This window comes from Schistocerca nitens, chromosome 4 (assembly GCF_023898315.1).
Source record: "Schistocerca nitens isolate TAMUIC-IGC-003100 chromosome 4, iqSchNite1.1, whole genome shotgun sequence".
NCBI lineage: Eukaryota > Metazoa > Arthropoda > Insecta > Orthoptera > Acrididae > Schistocerca > Schistocerca nitens.
In genome coordinates, this window is record NC_064617.1 from 63,486,016 (window position 1) to 63,499,485 (window position 13,470).

The window sequence follows — 13,470 nt, forward strand, 5'->3', positions numbered from 1 at the left end:
CTTGCGTTTCTAAAGCATGTATAGAACGGGAGATTTGGTCAACGGCTATTTGTAGTTTCTTATTGTCAAGATCTAAAACAAAAACAAGTTGTTTCATATTGTTGTCTATGCATTCTCCCTCCGTGTCAATATTCTTTTATATTGGAGTATGAAAAGCCGGCAGCTTCAGTAGGTAAATCTGTTTACCTGGAAAACGTGCTCGTAACCTTACTCTGCCCTTGAAGTATTTCATTCAATGATGCAATTTAGTTTTCCTTAGCTGAGGAACAACAGGAAAGTTTTTCCGGAAACCACTGTGGTTGGTGTCATGATGGTGTTCGAGATACTCGTCTTGTACTGTTACAGCGACATTCTATGCAAAAAATCTTTGTTTAACTGTTTCTCTCTACAAAAACGAATTGCTCCCATCACTCTTTATTAAACACTCTGTTTTATTCTTCATAATTACGCTTCTTAGATAAGACTGTAACTGTTAGGACGCTAGCAGTAATCACATGTTTACTTAAACTGTGATACAGCATTGTTAGCTACGACCGTGACCGGCGACTGACTGCCGCACCCCGCTCGTTGATGGAGACAGGAAGACTAGTTTTAACATCTCGCAGATAACCGAAGTCTCAAGCGACTGAGCCAGCGGCCAGAATGGACAAGGATGGAAAAGACAATAGATTAGCGTAATCACTTAAAAACTAAATCTAGGTTAGTGGACGAGAATTCGAAACCTACTCCTGCAGTATTCGAATCTGCTCTGTCTTTAACCACAACTGCAACCCACTGGAAGAGTTATCTAAATTGCCTTACTATGAGATGAGCTACACTTGTAATTTTGCTTTTCATGACTCTTCTGTTATGCCGCTGTCGTCTCAAGCCAAGTTTCAATAACAGCGTATTTCCACTAAAGTCGTATTCAGAGACAATGCAGGCTTGCAGCCGGTACTGAGTTATTTTGCTCCAAGATGCTTCGACTAGGCGCCTGCCAATGATTGTGAGGAGTGCCACGGAAAACTGACGAAGACTCTCCTCTCACGCAGTTTGTCAGCGCATTGCGTGTATCCAACCCATCCTTTAAGACGATGTTGAGTGACTGACCCTGACAACTGGCGTGTAGCTCCGTCGCAGGTGGATCTGCGTGGCTCTGGTGGGATGTCCTCAGGTTTGCTGCTCGCCATGATCACCAGTGTACTGTGTCTACATCCACATCTACAGGGTGTTTCTTTCCACCGCGTACAAGCTCTAGGGATTGATCGACGAGAGGATACGAAGTAAAAAAGATCTAGTGAACTCATGTCCGGTAACGCGTCGTTTCTGTGTTGGACACCGTTTACGCAACCACACTTCTTTACAGAGACTGCGGTCTAATACACGCTATACCATGCAGCCGCAGTTACAGTACGCATGGTTTCCTCCTAGAGGGTGGTACTGTTCCACATACGTCATGCCCTAGCACCTTCTCCTGCCGCGGTAATTGGTAATGCTGTGTCCGATTCACTTCTCTTGCTGACTCACGGTGAACAATGGTACCGTATTCGAATCGAGAGCTGGCAGATATGATGTTTACTTACGGAAAGGCAACGGGCGGTGGTTAGCAAGTTTGTATCAGGAGACCTAGCCCAGGCGACAATAACAGCAGTATTCACTGTTTGCAACAGTGTCTCAGACGGTCGTTTCAGGAAGCAGGAAATCATGGAGGACGCATCCGAAATGTTCGGACAACAGACTTGGAGGAAAATGTTATTAACAGTGGTGAAGGCGACCGCGTTGTTGGTACCAACCATTTGTCCCGCCAGTACAGAGTAAGGCAGTCGACCGTGTGGATGATTGTTTCTACCCTTACATCGTGTGCAGCACTTACTAGCGACAGACTTTCAACGTCGGAAACTGTTTGTTATTGGTTTCTTCACCACCGTTCCTGGATTTGTTTCAGTCACAGATGAGGCCACCTTTACGTGGAGCTATAATCTCCAGCCGGCCGAAGTGGCCGTGCGGTTAAAGGCGCTGCAGTCTGGAACCGCAAGACCGCTACGGTCGCAGGTTCGAATCCTGCCGAGGGCATGGATGTTTGTGATGTCCTTAGGTTTAACTAGTTCTAAGTTCTAGGGGACTAATGACCTCAGCAGTTGAGTCCCATAGTGCTCAGAGCCATTTGAACCATATAATCTCCATAGCAGTCATCAGCGGAACAATATGCAGAACCCCCATGGTATGGTGACATCAAATCGTCACTATTGGTGCAGCCGGAATGTATGGACCGGGATAATTGGTGACCTATTTTGGAACAAGCCTTTCTTCCGCGTCACCTAACAGGCCGGAACTATCAGCGTTTCTGGCCGATGACTCTGCCTCCCCTGGTTGAAGAACAGCCATTGATGATTCGAAGAGTTGCATGGCTGCTACATGATGGTGCTCCAGCCCACTTCGCCGTTAACGTCCGGACGCATCTTACTCCTGTCTTGCCAGGTCGATGGATCGTACGACGGGGTCCAGTTGCATGGCCCGCTCGTTCACCGCATCTCAACCCTTGCGAATTCTGGTTATGGGACCATCTCAAAAGTATCGTTCACGCAAAGCCCTTCCAGATGTGGAGACACCGGAGAAGGGTACTCATGCTGCCTTCGACACAGTTCGGATGCAGCCTGGGCGAAGTGAACGTGAGACAGAACATACTACGGCGCTTACATGCATTCGTTGCGGCAAGTGGAAACCATTTTCAAAACATGCTGTAAAGGTGGCTGCATGGTACAGAGCGTATTAGACTGCAATCCCTGCAACAATGTATGACTGAATGTCTCTAGCACGGAAACCATGCATTTCCGAAGTTCATTTGACCTTTTGTATTACGTATTCTCTTGTCGGATCAGTCCCTAGAGTTTGCACACGGTGGAAAAATCACTCTGTTTATCTACATACACAAACCGATAGCCACCTTATGGTGTACTGCGGAGTTATTCCCTTTTCCACTCGCGAATGAAGCGAGGGTGAAACGACTGATATGTGCCTCCCTAACAGCTCTTAGTTCTCTTATATGGTCTTCGCGGTTCTGACGCGAAATGTACGTTGGAAGCATTACAATCATTCTGCAGTCATTCGCAAATTCCGTTTCTGTCAATTTTCTCAAGATTGTTTCGCGAAAAGACAGTCGTCTTTCCTTCATAGATTATTGTTTCACTTCACGAAGCATCTCCGTAATACTCGGGCGTTGATTGAACCTACTGGTAACAAACCTGCTCGCTACAGAATTGCTTTGACGTCTTTCTTTAACTGGACCTTACGGAGTTCCAAACACTCCAGTAGTAATCAGCAGTGGGTCACAAAAGTGTTCTATTCGTGCTCCCTTTGTAGATGGGCTGCACTTTCCTATTACTACTAATGTCTAATAAACCGAAGTCGAATTATCCGCCGTCCCTACTACCATCCTGAAGTACTCGTTCCACTTCATATCGCTTTTCAGCATCACCCCTAGATACTTAAACAACTGTGTCAAGCAGGACACTACTAATACTGTATTCTAACATTAAAGGACTACTTTTCGTATTCATCTGTATTGTATTACACTTTTCTACATTTAGAGCAAACTGCAATTCATCAAACATCACTCATCGATGATTCTTTCCCGTATACTACACCATTATCAGCTAACAGTCGCAGACTGATGTTCAACTCTGTTTGTCAGAGCATTACGTACATAGATAACAAGAACGGCCGTGTCATGCCTCCCTAGGGTATTGCTGACAGCGTCATTGTCCCTGATCGACACTCGCAGTCGTGGGCGACGTATCGTACTATTACTGAAGAAGTCAAGACACTCGTATATAGGGGAAAATATGAATCTACTCCGATCCTCGTTCACAGTCTGCATTGGGTCACAGTCTCAAATACTTTCCCGAAGAATATAAATACGTTACATAATCTCAATAACATGTTCTCGGGTTTCCAACCGCGTCAATTGCTTAAAACTACACGAGCTTTCGGCCAAGCACTCCTTGGCAATTGTCAAGTGTTATGACTGCCAGTGGGCTGTTGGTGCGCTAGATCCCGGCTGTGACGTCACTTGTGCCCGTGACATTGCCATATATGGGTATGATTTGAGTCGGCGTTCGATGTGCCCTCTCCAACCACGCGATCGCTGGATCCCATGCTGCGCTGAGCTGAAAGCCACCGTCTCTATTCAGGGTGTTTGCGGTAATTTTTATTTCAATAGCTTCCTTTACTAAACTGTCCCAGAAGCCGTCAGTGCGAGCCACGACAGAGATATCGTCAAATTTTGTGTGGTGAGGGTTTTCTAACGCATGCTCAGCTAACGCGGATTTCTCTGGATAGCGTAGCAAACACCCTGAATAGAGACGGTGGCTTACAGCTCAGCGCTGCGTAGGATCCAGCGATTCCGCTGTTTAAGAGGGCACATCGAACGCTGACTCAAATCATGCCCATATATGTCAATGTCACGGGCACCAGTGACGTCACAGCCGGTAGCTAGCGTGTATAAGGATGCATTAACAGCCCATTGGCAGTCATAACACTATAATGGCCAAGGAGTGCTTGGCCGAAAGCTCGTGTAGTTTTAAGCAATTGACGCGGCTGGAAACCCGAGAGCATTTTATTCAATGTTATCGCCGTGAGACTCTGCATTCATACACGTTATATAATATGTTTGTAGCCTTTCATCTACACTCCTGGAAATGGAAAAAAGAACACATTGACACCGGTGTGTCAGACCCACCATACTTGCTACGGACACTGCGAGAGGGCTGTACAAGCAATGATCACACGCAAGGCACAGCGGACACACCAGGAACCGCGGTGTTGGCCGTCGAATGGCGCTAGCTGCGCAGCATTTGTGCACCGCCGCCGTCAGTGTCAGCCAGTTTGCCGTGGCATACGGAACTCCATCGCAGTCTTTAACACTGGTAGCATGCCGCGACAGCGTGGACGTGAACCGTATGTGCAGTTGACGGACTTTGAGCGAGGGCGTATAGTGGGCATGCGGGAGGCCGGGTGGACGTACCGCCGAATTGCTCAACGCGTGGGGCGTGAGGTCTCCACAGTACATCGATGTTGTCGCCAGTGGTCGGCGGAAGGTGCACGTGCCCGTCGACCTGGGACCGGACCGCAGCGACGCACGGATGCACGCCAAGACCGTAGGATCCTACGCAGTGCCGTAGGGGACCGCACCGCCACTTCCCAGCAAATTAGGGACACAGTTGCTCCTGGGGTATCGGCGAGGACCATTCGCAACCGTCTCCATGAAGCTGGGCTACGGTCCCGCACACCGTTAGGCCGTCTTCCGCTCACGCCCCAACATCGTGCAGCCCGCCTCCAGTGGTGTCGCGACAGGCGTGAATGGAGGGACGAATGGAGATGTGTCGTCTTCAGCGATGAGAGTCGCTTCTGCCTTGGTGCCAATGATGGTCGTATGCGTGTTTGGCGCCGTGCAGGTGAGCGCCACAATCAGGACTGCATACGACCGAGGCACACAGGACCAACACCCGGCATCATGGTGTGGGGAGCGATCTCCTACACTGGCCGTACACCACTGGTGATCGTCGAGGGGACACTGAATAGTGCACGGTACATCCAAACCGTCATCGAACCCATCGTTCTACCATTCCTAGACCTGCAAGGGAACTTGCTGTTCCAACAGGACAATGCACGTCCGCATGTATCCCGTGCCACCCAACGTACTCTAGAAGGTGTAAGTCAACTACCCTGACCAGCAAGATCTCCGGATCTGTCCCCCATTGAGCATGTTTGGGACTGGATGAAGCGTCGTCTCACGCGGTCTGCACGTCCAGCACGAACGCTGGTCCAACTGAGGCGCCAGGTGGAAATGGCATGGCAAGCCGTTCCACAGGACTACATCCAGCATCTCTACGATCGTCTCCATGGGAGAATAGCAGCCTGCATTGCTGCGAAAGGTTGATATACACTGTACTAGTGCCGACATTGTGCATGCTCTGTTGCCTGTGTCTATGTGCCTGTGGTTCTGTCAGTGTGATCACGTGATGTATCTGACCCCAGGAATGTGTCAATAAAGTTTCCCCTTCCTGGGACACTGAATTCACGGTGTTCTTATTTCAATTTCCAGGAGTGTATGTTTCGTAACACATCGTGAGAGAAAGAAGCAAACTCAGTTTCGCAAGATCGATACTTTACAAGCGCATGCTGATTTGCGGCCTGAAGCTGTTGTGTCGCTAATGAATTTGTTCTATTCGAACTTAGAATAAGTTCAAGAATTCTACATCTCATCTTTGTTAAGGGTATTAATCGATAATTTGGCGGGTCTGTTCTTTTTCCATTCTCATATAGAGGAGCCACCTGCGCCTATTTCTAACCCCTTTGGGCTTTGGACTAGGCGAAAAATTCGCGATGAACGCTGGCTAGTTAAGGGTGCAAGGCCGTAGAATGCCTTCTCTCGTCTTCAATCGGAGAAAATCGGCGAAATGGTCCCGTTACACACACTATCCAGCTAGTACCAGCCATCATAGTGCATGAAATTATATGCCATGTGTATTAGCAAGGATTCTTGACTCATTGAGTCCCAAAATGATGCTGCTGAGGCAAAATTTTTGATTTGTCATACTCCGCTGAATGTCCAGTGTGGACACTGCATTCAGCAGTAGCAGACTCGATTGGTGCAAACGGTGGGTGCAGCTTTGATGTTCGGTGCACGGTTTTCCCACGGTGGGCGTGCTCCAGCCTTCGTAAGACGCACTATACTGGCAGTGAGCTTACGTAAATATTGATGAAGAAGACACTTTACCAAGACCGTTTGCTATTAATGCAAACTATACACACTTTTTGAGAAACTGGTTGCACTCACTAGTACATTTTCAGTCTTTGGAGCCAGCGGAGGATTGAAATTACCTGGAAATGTTTTAAACCGTGTGTCTGACCTGGATTCGAAACAGGAGTTGCGCATTTAGTTTGTTAGGAAGTTTGAAAACCTCACATACTCCTCTGCAGTGAATTATATTCGCTCTGGAATCTCTGTGGTATAATCTGGTAATACCCATATTGTGCGAAAAGTGGTAATTGATAATAAATCATGAGAATTGTGAGTACTCAAAAGGAATCCGTTAAATTTCGGTTGTACGATAACTCACACAAATAGAAACGCTGTAATTTCAACCAAATACCTGGGGATGACAGTTACGAACAAGTTAAGGTGTAACGGTCAAATGGATATTATTATAGGATAGACGAACGAAGGACCATGTTTAATTGCTGGAATACCTAGACGCTGCAAGAAATCTATTAAAAAGACTGCCTACACTAAACTTGTCCGTCCACTGCTAGAGTATTGCTGTTCACTGTGGGTTCCTTACCAGACAGTATAGACAGAGGACCAAAAAAAGTTTAAAGGAAGTCAGAGCGTTTCATATCATCACGAAATAGTGGAGAGAGTGTCACGAATGTGATAGGCGAGTTGGGGTGGCAATCATTAAAACAAAGCTGTTCTTCGTTGCGGTGAGATGTTTTCACGAAATTTTATTCTCCTACTTTCCCCCCGGCTGCCAAAGTGTTTTGGTCACGCCCCCCTGCGTAGGGAGAAATGATCATCGTAATAAAATAAAAGAAATGACAGATCGCACGGAAGGGTTTGTGGTCGGTTTCCCCGCGCGTTGTTCAAGAGTGGAGCAGAAGAGAAGTAGTGCGAAAGCGGTTCGATGTACCTTCTGCCAGGCTCTTAAGTCTGAATTGCGCAGCAGTAATGTGGATGTAGATGTAGATTACGAAAATCGCGCTAAATTCGAGAGTAAGATTAAAGTATCTTGATGAAAACCAGCACAATTTAAAAAATTTAGAAACAGTTGGATTTGTTGCCCTGTATTCAGTTTGCATAGCCAAGCTAAGAGCACTCGAATACTTGCAATACAATTTCGACATCAGTTTATTTTCGATAATAGTTATAAGAGACAGTGGATAGTAGGTTATTACAACAGTTCCCAGTTTGTTCTTTAATGTAACGCCAATATTTGCAGCGAGAGACTTTCAGAAAAACGAAATCTACAAAAAAATATTCTTCAAGCTGCTGAAGTTAGCTGTAAGCGTTAGTTTCCTAGGGCTGCTAGAAGCACCATCTACATTTTGGTATTTTATATTAATAATTATGAAACCTAGTCCCACGCACGAGTTGAAAGAATTCCGTTTTTGATATTTACTGTTTAATGATTAACTTCTGTATTACCAGAGTTATAAAGTTAGTAGCAGACGTTAAACACAAACTATGGTAATAAACATCAAAATTTATTTTGAAATAGGCTGTTGTTTATTTAGCGGAGAAATTCGTTATCCACAGGTGCCTGCTGAAGCTCATTCGGGGTCGTTTTAGGTGTTGGCCAACGGACAATTACATAAGTTACATTTATCGTAATGCCATTCTTCTCTATGTCTTCTGAAAAGATAAATTCAGTGATCGAGATATTTTGATAATTAAAGGGATATTGCGCAAACTCACGAGTAGAAATCAGACGAAGCCATACTTCATCAATGTACAGGCACACCAATTACAATATGTTTATCGTAATAATATTCTTCTCTATATCTCCAGGAAAGACAAACTCACTTGTAATAATTATCTCATGGGAATTTCAGTGATCAAGATATCTAGGTAATTGAAAGGAGATTGCGTAAACTCGGGAGTAGAAATCAGACGAAGCTGTACGTCATACGGCAGAGCGAGAAGGGTCAACCTGCCTGGCGTGCGTGAGTACAGCGTTCCACGTTTTAAAGCCACATAATTGCACTAGAGTTCATTAAGTATAAGAAGCGGGTTTAGTAGGCGTTCCTCCGTTGTGTGTTGTTGGCTAACTGGTAGAGTTTATGGTTCACCACCACAAATATTTTCTTCGTTATTGTCAACCATTTGACAGCAAGCTTCGATAAAAATTTCCATGTTTCTGCAAGCATTACTGTCATCTCCTTAAATTACAAAATCATCGATACTCATATTCGTTCATGGCTTCGCATCAGTCTTATGTCTTGGAATTCAGATAACAGTTCTCTTCGTGGGTGTCTTTTCGCATAAGACTCAGTGTGAGCGTGACGTCTCTGAAAGACTACTCCCTCCCTCCCTTGTTCTCGCTCTCTCTCTCTCTCTCTCTCTCTCTCTCTCTCTCACTGTCTCATTCTATCTCTATTTCCAACTTCAGACCAAGTGCCAGTGTGCTACGGTCAGTCTCCTTGTATACGGTAGGTATAGGCGGCGGGCATACCCTCTCAACGGCCGTCCAACAGCATTTGGACGGCGTCACTGCCTAACAACAATGTTGTTCCTGCGTGGTGGAAAATACTAACAACAAGATGATGGTGTTCCAGTGGGCCTGCCTCTGTCACGTTTCGTAACGTTTCCATGGATTAATTTCAAGAAATTGTACTAAAGTCAGCGCCTCGGTCACCGAAGCACTTCTACAGATTCGTCGAAGAAACATTCGTGTCAACACGGGAGGGACACACTAAACGAATTCCTCGACCACCTTCATTCATCAAAGTATTAAATTTAGCACGGAGGCGGAGAACGACTGACCCCCGTTTCTGGACGTCCACGAACTGAAAGAGCCTGATAGTATTTTGGGACATGAAAACCCAGCCACACAGATGTGTATCTTCCAGCGATTAGCTGCCACCATCTACGATAGCTATTCTGGTTTGCAATGACGCTGGCGCAAAGCACGAAGACAGTCTGTAGTAACAGCATCTTACAGTTTGTGCTGCATCGCCTAAAAAGACTTTTACTTCCAGTGGAATCATAAAATAAGAAATTATGAAGGCGCTGGGTCAACACAGACGTAACAACAGCAGAGAAGCAGCAGACAATTAAACAGAACATTCCGTTCCTGCCATACATGGGCGCAAGAATCCGCCGATCTCTGAGTAGTACCAAGCCGGTTTATTCTCCGCCTGCAAAAACAAGGAACTTTATGGGCACTGCGAAACATACCTTCGGTCTTCGTACACATGATGTTCTTCACGGTACGTGTGAATGAGGAAAATGTTACAACGGACGAATGCATCGCTGTATCTCCCTACTTTACATGGAACATCTTTGAAACGTAAGACCTAGGCTGTATAATGAATCTGCATTGTATCCTGCCCTCTCATAAAAAAACCAACTGCTCAAATAATGGTTTCTAGAGCAGCACTGTCAAGCAGGCAATGGAGATTCGAGTGACGGGAACACCTGTTAACTGAAGTAAGGAGTTTGCTCTCGCAAGGGAACCTCCCCTTCGCACCCCCCTCAGATTTAGTTATAAGTAGGCACAGGGATAGGCCTTGAAAAACTGAACACAGATCAATCGAGAAAACAGGAAGAAGTTGTGTGGAACTATGAAAAAAATAAGCAAAATATACAAACTGAGTAGTCCATGCGCAAGGTATGCAACATCAAGGAAACCGTTGGCTTACGAGCGCCGTGGTCCCGTGGTTAGCGTGAGCAGCTGTGGAACGACAGGTCCTTGGTTCAAATCTCATCTCGGGTGAAAATTTTAATTTTTTATTTTCAGATAATTATCAAAGTTCAGGAACTCACACATAATCAACTTCGCTCTCCAAAATTCCAGGACATGTTCAGATTTGCTTGGACATGTACAGAATTTGACGGTCTACGCACGGAAACATTTGAAAACGTAAAAAACATATGTTTTGACAGAGCACAGGGAAAACTGTGCGACTCTGAAACTGTTGCATTCATTTGATGCAGTTTATGTGACAAACTCTTATGTTTTCATCACTTTTTTGGAGTGATTATCACATCCACAAGAAAACCTAAATCGGGCAAGGTAGAAGAATCTTTTCACCCATTCGCCAAGTGTGCAAGTTAGGTGGGTCAACAACATATTCCTGTCATGTCACGCACATGCCGTCACCAGTGTCGTAAAGAATATATCAGACGTGTTTTCCTTTGGAGGAATCGGTTGACCTATGACCTTGCGATCAAATGTTTTCGGTTGCCATTGGAGGGGCACGTCCTTTCGTCTACTAATCGCACGGTTTTGCGGTGCGGTCGCAAAACACAGACACTAAACTTATTACAGTGAACAGAGACGTCAATGAATGAACGGACAGACCGTAACTTTGCGAAAATAAAGAAAGTAAAATTTTCACTCGAGGGAGGATTCGAACCAAGGACCTTTCGTTCCGCAGTTGCTCACTCTAACCACGAGACCATGGCGCTCATCAGCTAACATTCTCCTTTATGTTGCCTATCTTACATATGGACTACTCAGTTTGTATATTTTGCTTATTTTTTCATAGTTCCACACAACTTCTTCCTGTTTTCTCGATTGATCTGTGTTCAGTTTTGCAAGGCCTATCCACTGTGTCGATTTATAACTAAATCTGAGGGGGGTGCGATGGGGAGGTTCCCTTGTCAGCGAAGCTTGGCAGCCAGCATTTGAGGCAATAAGACAGGAGAGGAACCAGTCTGCGGTGTGCAAGGCTGCGGTGTGTGGCGGTCAGGACTTGCGAGTCACATTAACAACCGACCAATCCGTAGTTAACTGTTGTGAGAGGCCGTTGAGAGATCTGCGCACATGCTTGACACTGGTATCTACCGCATACAGGGTGATTCAGTGACCCCTACCGATAGGTTCTATGCAACCTGCAACGCCTTCAGAAACCATGCCCGGACTTTTCGTTATCTCTCGAACACAAACTATTAGTCCTACAGAACAAATGAAGGGCTTATTTCAATAGTGGTACAAGTCAATTTTTGTTCATTTAGAGATACACAGTCCTAAAGTTAAATGAGCGCTGAAAAATCTACAGTTGGGATACCAGAAATATTCAAGCATATGGCTTCTTGCTAGAGATGAACCTTTCTTTCTGTTTGTTTGGCTCATTAATTTCAGAAGCAGTATTGACAGGAAAGTGGAGGTAATGGACTTATACCACTATTGAAATAAGCTCTTAAATGAACAGGACCTGTTTGTAGGTACGTTAAATTTTGAACTGGAATACGTTTTCAATGGAGGCCACAGGTTTCTAGTTATTCAAGAAAAACATGTTTCAGAGTCAGTTCTGTGTGTTTTTCTTAAATAATTCGAAAACTACAGCGTTTCTCAATACAAAATTTTGAGTACATTAAATTTCGTAAAAAAGAAAAGATCTTTTTGAGCAGGGGCAGCTCGATACCTCATATAAGAAGATGGACTGACACACACCGTCCCTTTGCCAGGTGAGACTAGCCATTCCGAAATGTCGCGCTGACGCTGCTGTCTTAGGCAAAAAGAAAACTGTGTAGGTTCAACGAAACTGACACGCCCTGAAAACCTTCATAGACATAAGAATTTTCTTGGACCAGCAGTCATTCATTCGCGTGGCTGTATCATTACAAACAGAAACCCATTCTCCAGAACACTGTGCTCTCTGACCCACTTGTCTTCGTGTTTTTACCCTTGAGACATGTATCTCCCCATCACTCTATGAGCCATCTGCCGGGTTTGGATCGTTTTACGCATTGGAAGTCCAAGCAACACTGCCACAGGTCACGAAGACCCAACTCTACCGACAGGCCGCCGTGTCATCCTCAGCCCATAGGCGTCACTGGATTAGGTATGGAGGGGCATGTCATCAGCACATCGCTCTTCCAGCCGTATATCAGTTTCCGAGACCGGAGCCGCTACTTCTCAATCAAGTAGCTCCTCAGTTTGCCTCACAAGGGCTGAGTGCCCCCTGCTTGCCAACAGCGCTCGGCAGACCGGATGATCATCCAACCAAGTGCTAACCCAGCCCGACAGCGCTTAACTTCGGTGATCTGATGGGAACCGGTGTTACCATTGTGGCCAGACCGTTGGCACCCAGAAATACTTTTAAGATACTATGTCCGGTTTCTGGGCATTACGTTCGTTTGAGAGAGCGACAGTTAATACAGCATCAGAACAGACAGTAGCAAGTCTTCTAACGATATTTCTGATGCTATATTAAAATAGTCTGTAACTCAACAACAGACACGGAATTCCATCCTGGATAAAAGATCATTAATCATTGCTATCTGAAGACTTTCTCCCATTGCTTTCCTTTGTTTTTAATCTCACCTCATCTTGTATTACTTTGGAAATGTATATTCGTGATGTTACCTGAATTTCTGCTTCAGCTCTTGTGTCGTAGTTGCTGTAGGATCCGACGGTTTAACTGATGAAATGCGATCTCCACCGAACATCAGTTTCGTTTTAGTCTCTTCGTAATCTTATTATATTATTTCCAACGGCCTCACTACCATACTTTCGTATAGCCCTCTCTCACTCTCTCCGAACCGGTGCCTTAAGTTCAGAAAATTCTCTTACATTTCTCTCATCACTTACGCGAAACACTAATTTTCTTTTAAATAGAAGCCTTGGTGCATTTGATATAACTTCAGTCATTCGCACAGGAAAATACGTTACATACACCGATCTTTTGTCAGTTTCTGTATAACACAGAACCTGTGTTATACAGAAACTGACAAAAGATCGGTGTATGATACTGAACACTTGG

General features: G+C 45.3%; 1 protein-coding gene across 1 annotated transcript in view; it reads left to right on the forward strand.

The window, feature by feature from the left end:
* The first annotated feature begins 8,613 nt into the window (after positions 1 to 8,613).
* LOC126251780 (arylsulfatase B-like) overlaps positions 8,614 to 13,470 on the forward strand; it is a 128,606-nt gene continuing 123,749 nt past the window's right edge. Inside the window, exon 1 of the mRNA XM_049952402.1 lies at positions 8,614 to 8,703. The gene's annotated coding sequence lies outside the window, so the exon portion shown is untranslated. The remainder of the gene's footprint in view (positions 8,704 to 13,470) is intronic.